The sequence below is a fragment of the Mastomys coucha genome, unplaced genomic scaffold (assembly GCF_008632895.1).
Source record: "Mastomys coucha isolate ucsf_1 unplaced genomic scaffold, UCSF_Mcou_1 pScaffold22, whole genome shotgun sequence".
NCBI lineage: Eukaryota > Metazoa > Chordata > Mammalia > Rodentia > Muridae > Mastomys > Mastomys coucha.
The window spans coordinates 18,561,440-18,578,193 of record NW_022196905.1 but is presented as its reverse complement, the minus strand read 5'-3'; the positions used below and the strand labels follow the sequence as shown (position 1 = coordinate 18,578,193).

The following is a 16,754-nucleotide window of genomic DNA, read 5'->3' as shown; positions in this document are numbered from 1 at the left end:
CCACTCAGGAGGGGCACCTACATGAGCCTGCTCGGGAAGGGCACATGTACAATAGAATCGTCTATCGCTGCCGCCATGTGCTGCCGCCACGTGCATATCATCCAAACAATTGCCTACATTCTGCCACAGTGTGAACAGCCACTATTACATGCTCTCGCGCTGTTCTCTCTGCATTCCTGGCAATAATGGACTGAGATACCCTGAAATCATGAGCCCAAAGAAGCCATCACTTCCTTATTTCTTTCAGGTATTTTGGTTCCAACAGTGCAAAGTCAACCAACACTTGGAGCTCCTGCATGCCTCTGAGGCATCTCAGAGCCTGGCATCCTGGCCATGACTGAGAATATCCAGAGAAGGATACTCTAGGTACAAACATTACTAGAAAGCTTCATCGACTTTCCTAACATAGCAAGAAGCATCTTTAGGAGCAAAGGAAAGGACACAGACACAATGGAGATGCCTATGTCGTCTACATATTAGGAAAACATTGGTGTGACAAAAACTGTTATGCCACCTTTGGATAATATAACTACCCCCTTCATATTCTGGAGGAAACATTTCTTTCTGACCTCTAGACTGTAGGGTCCAATCCAACCTAAGTGCGTTCAAGGAGTAGCAGTTGGATAGCACATAGATGTGCATCTTCTCCAGCACTTCTGCCTATATGCTTTCTTGTTTTGTATTCTGTGGTAGTTTTAATGAAATGTCCTCCATCGTCTTGAGTATTTGAAAACTTGGTCCCCGGTTAGTGGCACTGTTTTGGTGACTCTATAAGGTGTGGCTGTGCTAGAAGAAGTATGTCACTGGGGAGTGGGCTTTGAAGTTTCAAATCCTCAAACCATTTGGAGTTCACTCTCTGCTTTGTGCTTTAGGATCACCATGTGAGTTCTTAGCTTGTATTCCCACCACCATATCTTCAAGCCACCATCATGGACTCTATCCCTCTGGAACTGTAAGTCCCAATAAACTCTTTCTTCTTTAAGTTGCCTTAGTCACAATGTTTTATCATAGCAATTAAAAAGTAGCCAATACATATTCCAGTCCCTTCCATCAAAATAAGATTTACAAGCACACAGTATCATTCTTATGGATATAGACTGACAAGGACTAAGGACTAGTGTGAAAATTAATATTGATTATCAGCTTGACAGGATCTAGAGTCACCTCTAAGACAAATCTCAGTGTTTATCTAGATTAGATATTAATATCTGGGCATCTGGTTTAACTTGATTAGAAAAAATGTGGCGGAAAAGCCCACCTTAAAAGCGAATGGTTCCATCCCCTTTGGGTGGCCTGTAGATTATTACATAAGAGGAAAACAGCTAGCTGAACACCTAGAATCACAGTCTTCTACTCCCTATCTGTGGATAAAACATGACCAGCTCTTGCCACCAAAAGTTCTGCACTACTAAAGGCCGTTCTGTTGAACTCTGAGCAAAAAGAAACCCTTGCATTTGGGGGCTTACTGAAGGAGGGTCATTGAGAAATGCAGGCTTGGCCTTTAAGTGCTATTGCAGAACCCACAGCACTCCCTGTCAGAGCCAAGATGCAGAGCCTGGGGTACATTTGAATTTCAATTAGAAGCATTAGGGTATTATCAGTTGCCAAAGGGACCCTGGAAGTAGTTGGGTACTCTGGCTTCTGGGAATGAGTAAGAAGGCATGTGCACAGAGACAAAGTAGATGTTTGTCTTTAAAAAAATGTCATTCTCCATTGCATTCCTTCTTAAAAGGGGGAACCAAATACCCATGGAAGGAGTTGCAGAGATTAACTATGGAGCAGAGACTGAAGGAAGGGCAAGCCAGCCTAAATATAGCTATCTCCTGAGAGGCTCTGACAGTACCTGACTAATACAGATGTAGAGGCTCACAGATATCTATCTATTGAACTGAGTACAGGGTCCCCAGTGAAGGAGTTAGCGAAAAGACCTATGGAGCTGAGGGGTTTGCAGCCCCTTAGGACGAACAACAATATGAACTAACTAGCACCCTCAGAGCTCCCAGGGTCTCAACCACCAACCAAGGACTGCACATGGAAGGGTCTGATTGTTCTGGCAGTATGTGTATAGTAGAGGATTGCAAATTCGATCATCAATAGGAGAAGAGGACCTCGGCCCTGTAAAGGTTCTATGCCCCAGTGTTGGGGAATGCCAGGGCCAATAAGTGGGGGAGGGTGGGGTGGCAGGCATGGGGGGGGAGGCAACAGGGGTTTGTTTTTGTTGTTTCTGTTTGTTTCTTTGTTTTTTGGAGGGGAAACTGTGAAAGGAGAAATTTACATGTAAATAAAGAAAATATCTAATAAAAAAACCTCTCATGCTAGAAAAATATCAAATCATGAGAAACTATATGCATTTTGTTATAAGTAGAATGACAAAAGTATATTAATTTGGTCTAGGAAGATGGAAAAAAAATATCATTCTCAAGGATGTTGCAAGCATCTAATACTCTAGGTCCACCCAACTACTGTCTATACCTGTGTTGAGCTCCAAGAGGCTAAACAGTTGGAGTTACACTAGCAGTCTGCCTGCCTTTCTTCTGGGATCATGGTTTGGCTGACTTGCACAGTAAATAAGGGAGGAAGGAGAGAGAAATTGGGTGGTTATGTCTTAGTAGCCCCCTGAAATCCTCCTTATCCTCACATGCATAAGCATATGCTTATTTTGGTATATACAAGTGTGAATGCCAATACCAGGTGTCTCCTGTTACTCCACTCCACCATAATTTTTGAGACAGAGTCTCTCTGAACCTGGAACTCACTATTTCAGGTAAGCCATCTAGACACAGAACTCCACAGATCCTCCTGTCTCTACCTGGTCTTCCAAATTGGAGTTACAAATGTTCACTGCTACTCCAAGCTCTTATGGGGTGGTAGGTATCTAAAAGGCCCTCATACTTATACAATAGGCACTTTGCCTACTGAATAATTTATGTTGGTCCCAAGTTTACAGTCTTTCTATAAAACTGGGCACTATATCCTTTAGGGCTGTATATGACACTAATACTCTTCACCAGGAAAGAAGAAATTATAAACTTATCAGCTCCTATTGCTAATTAATCAAGGATTGTCTCATGTACTGAAACCTGCTATAAAATTTAGGAGATTTATAAAAAACATGTACTTTTTAAAATTATTTGAGAATTTCATGGAATGTATTTTTATATATTTACCCATACATACTCCTTCACCTAGCCAGATCTACATCATCTCCTTGCTCCCTGACAAATTCTTGTTCTCATTAGTTTAAATAGCTCACTGAGTTCATTTTGTGTAGCATGTAATATTTGTGCCACTGTGGAGCCCATGGTTTCATCCAGCCCCACTGTTCATTATTGAAGTTCATGGGGTTCACAGCTAGATGAGATGGTTGATGACCTTTTCTCCCCAGAAGCCCTCCGAGTATTTTCTGGTAACATGGAAGCTAGCTAGCAGTGAGGAAGCTTTCTTCTAAGTACCAACTTAATTTATCCATATCCTGTGTCCAGAGTATGTGCTGTCCTCAGCAATGGGGCCTTATTACAAAGTTCTGGTGGTCAACCAAGAACAATGGAAACAACTGATATTCTTCTCGGGGGGTGGGGGGATGTCTTTAGGATACCTCTGACCAACAACTCCAGGGGAGGTGTTCCGCATCGGGCACTGGACTTTTTATTTGGAAATATGTTTTCTGGGAAGAGCTTTATCCCTGTGTGGGTTAATTTCAACTAAACTGTTTTAATGTGAATATTGAGGAAGCTTAGTAAGTTTGCATGTAGCTCTTTCCAACTATCCTTAGTATGAATTATCTCTGCTGCCTTGCTCTGTCCTCCTCCTTCCATCTTGAACATCCATTGCCATCCTTCGCCCTTCCTCCTTCCTATTGTCTGTGTTCTGCAATTCCCTCTCAGTTGTGGTATTTTTAAAATACTTGTACCATTGGATTGGTTGTTATTTGTCTTAAAAAAAATTATTTACCTCATCTTGTTTAACTGAGGTAGGTAGTGTACACCTAGAAATTTATCCATTCTCTTAGGTTTTCTGGTTTTATAAGATAAGAACTGTTAAAATAGGTCTTATGATCCTCAGTTTTTATCTTTTTTCTCTATTTTTATTTTTATCTTTAATCTCTAATTTTTCTCATTTAAAGCTTCTCTCTCGGTTAATTTGACATAAAGTTTTGTCAACATTCTTAGTCTTTTCATAGAATCAACTCATTATTTAATAGATGCTTTAACTCCTTTTTTGTTTGTTTCTGTTTCACTCAGTCTTGATTTTAATTATCTCGTCCTTTCCACTATTTTTGGATGTTTTTGGAAGGATTTCTGGGGCAATATTAAGTTGTTTTTTTTTTAAATCGTGGTCTATAATATTTTTTCAAAATCTATTTTATTTATATTTCAGCTTATAATATAATTACATCATTCCTTCCTTTTCTTTCCTCCAAACCCTCTCATATATCCATCTTTGCTAACTTTCAAATTTGTAGCTCTTTTTCATATAATTATATGTATTCATAAATATAACATCCTTTGAGTAATTTTTTATTCCAATATTTTTCTTTTTCTTTATTTTTCCTTTTTAAAATTTGTTCACTTTATATCCTGATCAATCCCCCTGTCCTGATCACCTCCTCCCACAATTCCTTCTCCTATATCCTCCCCTTCTCCTTTGAGAGAATGGAGTCCTCCCCTTGGGTACACTCTTACCCTAGCATACCAAGTCTCTGGGTTGTTGGGTACATCCTTTCCCACTGAGGCCAGACAAGGCAGCCCAGGTAGAAGACTATATCCCACGGACAGGCAACAGCTTTTGGGATAGTCCCTACTCCAGTTATTTGGGACCCATATGAAGACCAAGATACATATCTGCTACATATGTGTGGGGAGGCCTAGGTCCAGTCTGTATATGCTCTCAGTTTCTGAGAGCCCCAAGGGTCCAGGTTAATGCTCTGTTGGTCTTCCTGTGGAGTTCCTAAACTCTTTAGGGCTCTCAATCCTTCCCCCAACTATTCCATAAGAGACCTGGAGCTTCATCTATTGTTTGGTGGTGGTCTCTGCATCCCTATGAGTCAGTTGCTGGGTAGAGCCTCTCAGAAGAGAACTATGTTAGATTCCTGTCTTCAAGCATAACAGAGTATCATGAATACTGTCAGGGATTGGTGCCTGCCCATGGGATGGGTCTCTAGTTGGGCCAGTTATTGCTTGGTCATTCCATCAGACTGTACTCCATCTCCTGTTCTTGTATTTCTTTTAGACAGGATAAATTTTGGGTTGGAAGTTTTGTGGGTGTGTTGGTACCACTATTGTTCTACTAGGGTTCCTGCCTGGCTACAGGTGGGCACTTGAAGTTCCATATCCCCAATGCTGTGAGTCACAACTAAGGTCACCCCCATTGATTCTTGAGTGCCTCCCCTATCCCAGGTCTCTGGTAGGTCTATGAGATGTCTCTCACCTCCCCATCCCACCAGTTGCAGATTTCCATTCATTCTCTTGGCCATCTGACCATCTCCTTTGTCTCTCCATGTACCTGATCCTAAATACCTCCCACTCCCCTTTCCAACCCAGTTCCCTCCCTCTGCCTCATGGAATTATTTTATTCTACCTTCTAAGTGAGATTCAAGCATCCATGCTTGGGCCTTCCTTCTTGTTTAGCTTCTTTGGGTCTGTGGAGTGTACCATGGGTATCCTGTATTTTATGGCTAATTCCACTCTTAAGTGAGTGCATAACATGAATGTCCTTTGGGTCTGGGTCACCTTGCTTAGGATGATATTCTCAAGTTCCATCCATTTGCCTGTAAAACTCAAGATGTCTTTGTTTTTAATAGCTGAATGGTATTCTATTGTGTAGTACCACATTTTCTCTATCCATTTTTCAGTTGAGGGATATCTAGGTTGTTTCCAGTTTCTGGTTATTTCTGCTATGAACATAGTTGAGCAAGTGTCTTTGTGGGATGGTAGAACATCTTTTTGGTATATGCTCACGAGTGGTATATTTGGGTCTTGAGGTAGAATTATTCTCAGTTTTCTGAAAAACTGCCAAATTTATTTCTAAAGTAGTTGTACAGATTTGCACTCCCACCAGAAATGGAGAACTGTTCCCTTTCTCTACATCCTTGTTAGCTTATGCAATCTCTTGAGTTTTTGATTTTAGCTATTCTGATGGGTGTAAGATGGAATCTCAGAGATGTTTTGATTTGCATTTCTCTGATGACTAGGGACTTGTTGACCATTTAACTGCTTTTCGGCCTTTTGAGATTCTTCTGTTGAGAATTCTGTTTAGATCTGTACATCATCTTTTTAAATTGGGTAGTTTTGGTTGTTGATGTCTAAGTTCTTGAGTTCTTTATAATTTTTTTATATTAGCCCTCTGTTGCATATAGGGTTGGTAAAGGTCCTTTCCCAATGTGTAGGCTGCTGTTTTGTCCCTTTGACACTGTACTTTGCCTTGTAGAAGCTTTTCAGTTTCATGAGATCCCATTTATAAATTGTTGGTCTTAGTGCTTGAGCCATTTGTGTTCTGTTCAGGAAGTTATCTCCTGTACCAATGAGTTCAAGGCTATTTCCCACTTTCTGTTCTATTAGATTTATTGTTTCTGGTTTTACATTGAGGTCTTTGATCTACTTGGACTTTAGTTTTGTGCAGGGTACACAAATATGTGGATCTATTTGCATTCTTCTACATGCAGACATCCAGTTAGACCAGTATTGGTATTAGGTTTCTTTGGAAGTCTGGTAAAATTCTGCACAAAGCCCATTTTACCCTGAGCCTTTTTTTTTTCTTTTTTGGTTTGGAGACTTTTAATGACTGCCTCTAATTCATTAGGAGTTATAGGGCTGTTTAAATAGTTTACTTAATGTTGGTTTAATTTTGGTAAGTGGTATTTGTCTAGAAAATTGTCTGTTTCCTTAAGATTTTCCAATTTTGTGGAGTACAGGGTTTTGAAGTAGGACCTAATGATTCTTTGGATTTCCTCAGTGTCTGTTGTTTTGTCTCACTTTTCATTTCTGCTTTTGTTTATTTTGACACTGTTTCTGTCTTTTGGTTAGTTTGGCTAAGGGTTTTTCTATCTTGTTGATTCTTTTCAATGAACCAGCTCTTGGTTTTGTTGATTCTTTGTATTGTTTTATTTCTAAGTGATTCCTTTCAGCCCTGATTTTTATTATTTCTGGCCTTCCACTCTCTTTGGTGTTCTTGCTTTCTTTTTTCTAGAGCTTTCAGGTGTACTTTTAAATTGCTGGTATGAGAACTTTTTAATTTCTGTATGGAAGCACTTAGTGCTGTGAACTTTCCTCTTAGCACTGCTTACATTGTGTCATATAAATTAAATATGTTGTAGCTTCATTTTCTTTGAATTCTAGAAAGTCTTTTAACTTCATTATTTGTTTTTTCCCGGACCCAGATATCTTTGAGTACAGAGCTTTTTTTTTTTGTTTTTGTTTTTGTTTTGTTTTTGTTTTTGTTTCCATGAGTGTGTAGGCTTTCTTGTGTTTCTGTTATTGTTGAAGTCCAGCTTTAATTCATGGTAGTCTGATAAGATGCAAGTCATTATTTCAATTTTCTTGTATCTGATGAAGCTTGCTTTGTGACAGAGTATATGGTCAATTTTGAAGAAGGATCCATTAGGTGCTGAGAAGAAGGTATATTCTTTTGTGTTTGGGTGAGATATTCTATTGATGTCTTTTAGGTTCATTTGATTCATAATGTCTGTTAGTTTGGTTATTTCTTTGTTTAGTTTTTGTCTGTAAGACCTATCAATTAGTGAGAGTGTGATATTGAAGTCTCCCACTATTAATGTGTTTGATGTGAGGGTTCAATGTATGATTAAAGCTTTAACAATGTTTTTTGTTTTTGTTTTAAAAATGTGGGTGCCCCTTTGGAGGGGGATAGATATTTGAAATTGAGGTATCATCTTGGTAGATTTTTCCTTTGATGAGTATGAAGTGTCTTTCTCTGTCTATTTTAATTTTGGTTGAAATTCTATTTTATTTTATTAGATTTCTATCTTATTAGATATTATCTATATTAAATACAACTGTATAAAATATAAATTATATTTCATTAGATATTAAAATGGCTACTTCAGGTTACTTTTTGGGTCCATTTACTGGGAAAACTTTCTTCCAGACCTTTACTCTGAGGTAATTTCTATCTTTATTGCTGAGGTATGTTTCTTGTATCTAGTAAAATAATGGATCATTTTGTTAGTCTGTGTGTTTTTTGGAGGGGAATGGATTCATTGATGTTGAGAAATATTAATCACCAGTGATTGTTAATTCCCGTTATTTTGATGTTGATGGTGTGTGTGTGTGTGTGTGTGTGTGTGTGTGTGTGTGTGTGTGTATGTGTGTTTGGTATGGAGTTACTTATTTCTTGGGTTTTCTTGGATGTAGTTGTCTTTCCTTCTAGTATTTTCTTTAGGGCTGAATTTGTGGATAGATAGTTCTACTTTGGATTTGTCTTGAAATATCTTGCTTTCTACATCTATTTCAGTTGAGGGTTTTGCTGGGTATAATAGTCTATGTTGGCATCTGTATTTATTTTTAGAGTTTACAAGATATCTGTCCAGGTCTTTCTAGCTTTTAGAATCTCTATTAAGAAGTTGGATATAATTCTGATAGGTATGCCTTTATATGTTACTTGGCCTTTTTCCCGTGAGGCTTTAAAATATTTTTTTTTTCTGTAGATTTTGTGTTTTGATTATTATGTCATGGAAAAATTTTCTTTTCTGGTCCCTTCTGATTGGTGTTCTATAAGCTTCTTGTATGTTTATAGACTTCTCTTTGTTTAGGTTGAGAAACTTTTCTTCCATGATTTTGTTGAAAATATCTTCTGGGCCTTGGAGCTGGGACTCTTTACTTTCTTTTATTCCTATTGTTCTTAGGTTAGGTTTTTTTCATGGTTTCCCAGAATTCCTGTATGTTTTGTGTCAGGAATGTTTTAGGTTTAACATTTTCTTGACTGATGCATCAATTTCTTCTCTTGTATTTTCTTTGCCCGAGATTCTCTTTTCCAGCTTCTGTATTTTGTTGGTGATGCTTACATCTCTTATTCTGTTCTCTTCTTTAGGTTTTCTATCAGAAGGATTCTTTCAGTTTGTGTTTTATATATTACTTCTATTTCACTTTTCAATTCTTAACAGTTTTATTTATTTCCTGAATCTGTTTAATTTTAGTTTCTCATGTTTCTTTAGGGATTTGTTTCATTTTTTAAGAGACATACATTTGTATTTTTCTGTATTTCTTCAAGGGATTTATTCATTTCCTCTTTATATGCCTCTATCATCTTTATAAGATTGAATTTAAGGTCATTTCCCTGTGTTTCAGTTGTGTTAGGATATCTAGGGCTTAGTGTAGCAGAGTAGCTGTGCTCTGAAGGTGTCATATTGCCCTGGATTTTGTTGATTGTGTTTTTCAAGGGTCTTTAGCCATCTCGATTCCTGTTGTAGTAGGTATTGGGAGGGGTCTTATCCTCAATAGTCCTGGTGTGGCAGGCCTCTAATGTATATCCTTAGGATGTATGGTTCTGGATCAGCAGGCCTGTATGTTTTGGGATCCATAGTTCTGTAGAAGGTGGGTGATAAGGTGAGGGTATAATGGAGGTCTGCTGGGCATATCAGAATGCTCAGGGCAGCTTGGGGTGCCCTAGAAGACTCAACATGCAGGACTCTGTCTGAATAATTGTAATTGTATGTGTGTATTTCCAGGACTGACAATTTGATATATTCTTCCCTGAAGAAGAACATTTCTCCCATGCTTAGAATTCCTTATTTGCCTGTGGTTCTTTGTGTAGGTTGTGGCCCCCTGAGCTTTTCTTTATCTATGTTAATGTATCTGTTGGAACATCCTTGTTCAGCTCATTATTAAGTTTTTAACCTGAGATCTTTGAAAAAAAATTTTGATGTAAATAGTTAATTATTCTTAGGAAATGTTAAGGTACCTCTATTTGCAGATGATTGATTCTCTGCAAAAAAGACCCCAAAGCCTCTATCAGCAAACTCTTACAGCTGATAGAATCATTCAGAAAAGTAGCAAAAGACAATTAAACACGAAATACAGTCGCCTTCTTAACTTCCAACAACAAGCATACTAAGAAAGAAAGCACAAAAATCATCTCACTTATTATAGTCTCAAAAGTATCAGAATAATCTAACTAAGAAAGTAAAAGACTTATATAATGAAAAATTTAAGACACTAAAGAACAAAACTGAAGAAGATACCAGAAGATCTAAAGACCTAAACTCATTGGTTGGTAGGATTATGTTATGAAGATGGCCATCATACCCAAAGCAATCTACTGATTCAATGTAATCCACATCAAAATTCTAATACTATGCTTTACTGAAGTTGAAAAAATATTTTCAAAATTCACATGAAACTACAAAAATATCTTCAGAATAGCCAAAACAATTCAAAACTTGAAACTAAATCCCCAGGGAATTAAACAAAAGCTCATAAGAAAGCTTTACTAACAAATTGGACCAAGTGGGAGAGAGAATATTAGGTCTTAAAAAGAAGGTAGATAACTTGGATCACACCGCCAATGAAAGTAGTAAATGTTTAGAACAACAATGAGAAGCCCAAGAGCAACAGAACTTTCAGGAACCCTGGAATACTATAAAAAGACAAAAATCCAAAAAACATAATTATAGAAGAAAAATAAGAAATTCAGGTCAAAGGCAGATAAAATATTTTTATTAAAAATCATAAAAGAAAAATTTCTAAAGCTAAGCATAAGATTCCTATTGAGATATAAAAGGCATACAGAACACCAAATAGACAGAACCAGAAAAGAAACTACTTACATTACATAATAATTAAACCATATATAAATACAACATAGAAAGAATATCAAAAGATGTAAGAGAGAAAGACAAAGTTACTTATAAAGGCAAGCCTATAAGAATATCATTCACCTTTTCCCAATGGACTATGAAAGACAGAATGATCTGGATAGATGTTCTACAAGCTCTAACATACCACAGATGACAGCCTAGACTATTATACTCCACAAAACTATCATTCATAATTAAAGGAAAAAGAAAAACTTCCGTCATAAAAGTAGGCTAAAGATATTTATGACCATTAAGACAGCTCTACAGGAACTGTTAGAAGGAATACTACAAGTTGAAAAGAAGATGAAACACACTGAAGTGGGCAAAGGTAATAAGTAATTCCAGAACAGTTGATCAATGTAGGTATAAAAAAATTCTACCACCACAACAAAATAATAGGACTTAATAAATATTGTTCAACAAAACCTCTTATTATTAGTCAACGTTCTTGACAAACAAATTGGATTACAAAACAGAATTCATTATTTTGTTGCTTCTAAGAAACACACTTCACCATTAACAATAAATACTACCTAGAGCAGCAGTATGGAAAAGCCAATGGGACTAAGTAAAAAAGAAACATAAATATTTTGCTATCTGACAAAATAGACTCCAGACTAGAACTACTGAGAACACAATAGAGACAGATATTTTACTAAAGAAAAACAAACCACCAAGTGTGTATTATAATCTCAAACATTCAGACACCAAACATAGAGGTTTCCAATTTAATAGAAGAAATACTATTAAATCTAAATCCAGAGATTGATTCCAAAATGGTGACAGTGGGAAATTTTTACACCCTGCTCTCTAACATACATATCATCCAGTCAAAAAGTAGTAGAAAAACTCTGCAGTTAAATATTATAAATCCAATGGACTTAACAAATATCTATGGAACATTCCACCCATATACTTGTGCATACTTATTATTTTCATCAGCCCAGGAAATATTTGTCCAAATTGACTATACATTAGGACAAAAGGCTAGTCTCAAGAAATTTAAGAAAATTGAAACAACATCCTACATTCTTTCTGACCATCAGATAATAAAGATGGATATGAACAGCAATAGGAAAACTAGTGCATAAACTTGTATAAACAAAAGAACATACTTTTCCTAGAAGGTTTTACTGTTATTGTTATAAAATTCTGACTCAAACCAATGAGGAGATGGAAGGGTTTGTTTGGATTATACATCCTGATTATCAGTCTGTCATTGAGGGAAGTCAAGACAGTAGCCAAGAGGAAATCTTACTGACTTGCTTCCCATGATTTTTCTCAGCTTGGCTTTTATGCAAGCCAGGACCACTTGCCCAGGAGTGTCATTTCCACAGTAAGGTGAGTCCTCCCACATCAACCATTAATTAAGAATATGCCCCATAGATATGCCAACATATCCACCATATGGAAGCAATTTTTGATTGAGGTTTCTTCTTTCCAGGTGACTAAGTTTGTTTTCAGCTAACAAAAGCAAATCAACACGACACTACTGAATAAAAATTGTGTCAAATGTCAAACATAGAAGTAAATTAAAAATTTATAGACTAAAACAAAAATGAATCACAGCATAATAAAATCTATGGAACACAATGAACAAAGTCTTGAGAAGGAAATTTATTTAAATTAAGCTTTTGTGAGAAACCCTTATATGCAACAGTGGCTGGCTTAGAACTTACTATGTAGAGCAGGCTGGCCTCAAACTCAGTTAACTCTACCTGTTTTTGCTAGGTTTAAATATGTCCACCACCTCAACCAACTTTTCAGGGGAAAGTTTATATCACTAAGTGCTTACATTAGAAAACACGAGCCACCTAATATTAATAACTTAGTAACTCACTCAGTGACCTTGGAAAAGCAACAATAAACATCACCATAAAATGTAGAGAGGAAGAGATAGATCATAGATGTTATTAATTGAGATAGACACAAAAATAATATAAAGAATCAATGAAACTAGTTGATCATTTGAAAAAGATTATGAATATGGACACATTTTTAGCAAAGTTAGCCAAAAGAAAGGGAACACAATCAATTAAATTAAAGACAAAAATGGAAATATTATATCATAAGCTGAAGAAATTCAGAGAATCAAAAGAATATTCTTTTAAAATCTACACTCCACTATGTTAATGAAATAGATGAGATGAGTTTCTAGCAATACAGGAACAACCAAAATTAAGTCAAGATGAAATAAATAACTTAAGTAGAGTCATAATAACCATTGAGATCACTCAATTAAAAAAAAGTCTCAGGGCTAGTTGGACTGAACACAGAATTCTACCAAACCTTCAAAGAATAACTAATACCAATACTACTCAAATTATTTCATAAAATCTAAAGGAAATGAACATTTTCAAATTCTTTTTATGAGACCATTTTTTTACCCTAATAACAAAACCAGACAAAGTTACAGCAAAAAAAAAGAAAGAAAAAAGAAAAAAGGCTTTCTGATTACTACAGACACAAAACTTCTCAAATAAAATACTTAAAAACAAAATCAAGAATATATAAAAAAGGACCACCATCATGAGGCCATTTTTATCTCAGAGATGGGGGTATTGTTCAATTTATGTAAGACCAGTGAATGAGATAAGGAGGATACAAGTAGGAGAAGTCAAAATAGCTTTGTTTTCAAATGGTAATATTCTATACATTAAATAGCCCCTCAGAAATATACTACAGTTGGTAGACATATTCAGAAAAGTAGAAAGGTACAAAATTAACACATAAACCCAGCATACCAAACTTCCTACATTGGGAAGCTTCCTACATATCAACAATAAACATACTAAGTAAGAAATTAGAGAAATAACCCAATCCATAATCAATAATCCATACTACCTTTAAAAATATGAGGTTACTTGCTCTGCATTTTCCAGCCTCATTTCATTTGAGTCCCCCCAGAGTTAAATCTGCTTGGGAGGGACTGCACCTTCCTCTTGGCCCATATCCCTCCTTCTGGGACTTGCCTTGTCTTAGCCAGATGACTAGAGGGACTCTAGTCAGAACTCAAGGAACAGAGACCCAGATAGGCTACTTATATGCCTTTTCCTCAGCTCCTCCCAAGTTTCATTTTTGCTTGCCAGGCCAAATCCCTTTGGGACTTACAATGGTCCCAACACCAGGGGACTCTCTAGCCAGTAAAAGTGACCCAGGGATCCAGATCCCTGCCAAGTGACTGGGACTCAAATTTGCTCTATCTGGCCTTGAGGAGCATTCCATAATAGTAGAGGAAACTTGTTCAAAGCTCCTTGAACAATTTGTGGAAGAAATCACACTATAGCAGAGAAATATAGGACAAAACTTATATAAAATATAAAACATAAAAAATAAAACTTTTAGTAGATATTTTAACCCCAAATACTAGGCAGAGGAAATTGAAATCCTAATCGTGCTATTAATTAGCTCCCTCCTGAACATTGTAAACAGCTCTCCTGGGAGAATAAAGGTGATTTGAATAAAAACAAACAAACAAACAAAAGCAGAAGAAAGAAAAAGTCCACCAATAAACTAACTCCAGATGTACAAATCCCAATGCAGAAATAAAAATATGAATTTTAAAGAAAACCAAACAGAAATGATGCTGGAAATGACAGACTCAATGAGCCAATTTAAAAACTCAGTGGCAAGTCTCACCAATAGAATAGATCATGATGAAAACAGAGAATGATGGATGATAGGAAAAAGTAGAGGAGTTGGGTCACTCAGTAAAGAACAATGAGAAAATTAAAAATATATATGAATGGAACATAGAGAGTTTTGGGACACAATGGAAAGAACTAACCACAAAGGCATAGAAGAATACCACATAACACAAAGAATATCTTCAGTAATTGAAGAAACTTCTCAAGCATAGGGACAGAAATACTCTTCCAGATAAAAGAGGTTTTTTAGAACACCAAATAAATAAGACCAGTTAGAAATTCTCCATGACATATTGCATTTAAAATAGAAATACACAGAATGAAAAAAGTGTATTGAAACTGCAATTTAGAAAAATCAAATCACCTATGAAGGTAGAACAGTTAAACTAACACCTGATCATTTAACAGAAACCTTTAAAGCCTGAGGGGCCTGGCAAGATATAGTCCAAATTCCAAATGCCAGAGCTATCAACCCAAACTATCATACCCAGTAAACCTATCAAATTAAAGCAAAGGGGAAACAAGCACTTTCCATGATAAAACTTATGAATTCTAATCTATCTGTATACATTATACTAGAAGGAATACTTCAATTTCTAGAGAAGAATGCATTCGTTGAAGAGGTCACAGGAAACAACTAAGCAATGCCAGGACAGATTATCAAAAGATAACTAGGAGACACTGGAAAATCAGCAAGACAACAGGAATTTATATATGTCTTTCAATAATAATTTAGAATATTAGTAGTGTCAACTGCCCAATAAAAGATACAGATTTATCAGATTGTATTAGACAATGGGATCTAACATTTATTTTTGCTTCCAAGAAACATAACTCACTATAAATTGCAGATAATACCTTAGGAAGACTGTGTTCAAAAGGGTATTATCCCAGTGAAATGGAACTGAAAATAATCAGGCATAGATACTTTAGTATATGAAAAAATAAATCCATGAGGAAAATAAGAAGAACCAAAATTCTATTGCAGTTCTTCACACACACACACACATACACACACACATTTGGAAAAATATGAGCTTAAATTTCATTTGGAAACAAAAAGAAACAGACCCCTACTATTTTGTAGATTTTGATACTAAGACCCTATTACTGAAAATACCACATTCTCGTTATGGGGCATAGAGAAATCAAGCTGATACTGGCCTAAAAGCTTCCTTCTTACTATCTAGCTTTTAAGGTACTAAACGGTGCTAGGTGTGCTACTAGGACGAAAAAATAATCAATACATTTACCCACCTATGAATACCATGAACTACAATAATGAGTGGCCTGGCAAGATATGCTCATCAGTGCAATAGTGGCCTAAGTGTTATGGGAGTAACTACCCATGCCATGTACCACATGTATGTAGTACTACATACTGGTCCAAAACCCCATGGCTGACTAGATCATGGTTTCTGGGGAAAGAGCTTCTGCATTAAAATGATCTGAGTTATTCTCTAATTCATTTAGGGGAAAACTTTATACTGTTATTCTGCTAAATGGATAAAGTAATAGATTGCCCATAAATTCTTAATTTGAAAACCCTGTGTGGTGGTTTGAATATACTTGGCCCAGGGAGTGGCACTATTTGAGGTGTGGCCTTGTTGGAGGAAGTGTGTCACTGTGGGTGTAGTCTTTGAGACCCTTGTCCTTTATGCTTGGAAGCCAGTCTTCTCCTAGCAGCCTTCAGACAAAGATGTAGAACTATCTGCAACGCCTGCGCTATGCCTGTTTGAGTGCTGTTGTGCTCCTGGCTTGATGATAATGGACTGAACCTCTGACCCTGTAAGCCAGCTCCAATTAAATGTCTTTATAAAAGTTACCTTGATCATGGTATCTGTTCACAGCAGTAAAACCCTAAGACATAGTGGATTAGTACATCCACTATCACATTATAGAAGCTTATTTTTTACATTAGTTTTTTCTTTTTTTATTTCTGAACATTTTTTATTAGATATTTTCTTTATTTACATGTAAATTTCTCCTTTCCCAGTTTCACCTCCAACAAACAAACAAAAACAACAAGAACAAACCTCTGTTGCCTCCCCTCTCCCCATGCCTGCCACCCCACCCTCTCTCACTTATTGGCCCTGACATTCCACTACACTGGGGCACAGAACCTTCACAGGGCCGAGGTCCTCTCCTCCTACTGATGGTTGAATTTGCAATCCTCTACTATACACATACTGCCAGAACAATCAGACCCACAATGTGCAGTTCTTGGTTGGAGGTTGAGACCCTGGAAGCTCTGAGGGTACTAGTTAGTTCATATTGTTGTTCGTCCTAAGGGGCTGCAA

The 16,754-nt window shown here is 36.7% G+C and overlaps 1 long non-coding RNA gene across 1 annotated transcript in view; it reads left to right on the top strand.

Annotated features, from left to right (window-relative positions):
• The first annotated feature begins 210 nt into the window (after positions 1–210).
• Positions 211–16,754, top strand: part of LOC116069103 — a 32,186-nt gene continuing 15,642 nt past the window's right edge. Inside the window, exons 1-2 of the long non-coding RNA XR_004109837.1 lie at positions 211–366; positions 873–952. This is a non-coding gene — a long non-coding RNA (uncharacterized LOC116069103). The remainder of the gene's footprint in view (positions 367–872; positions 953–16,754) is intronic.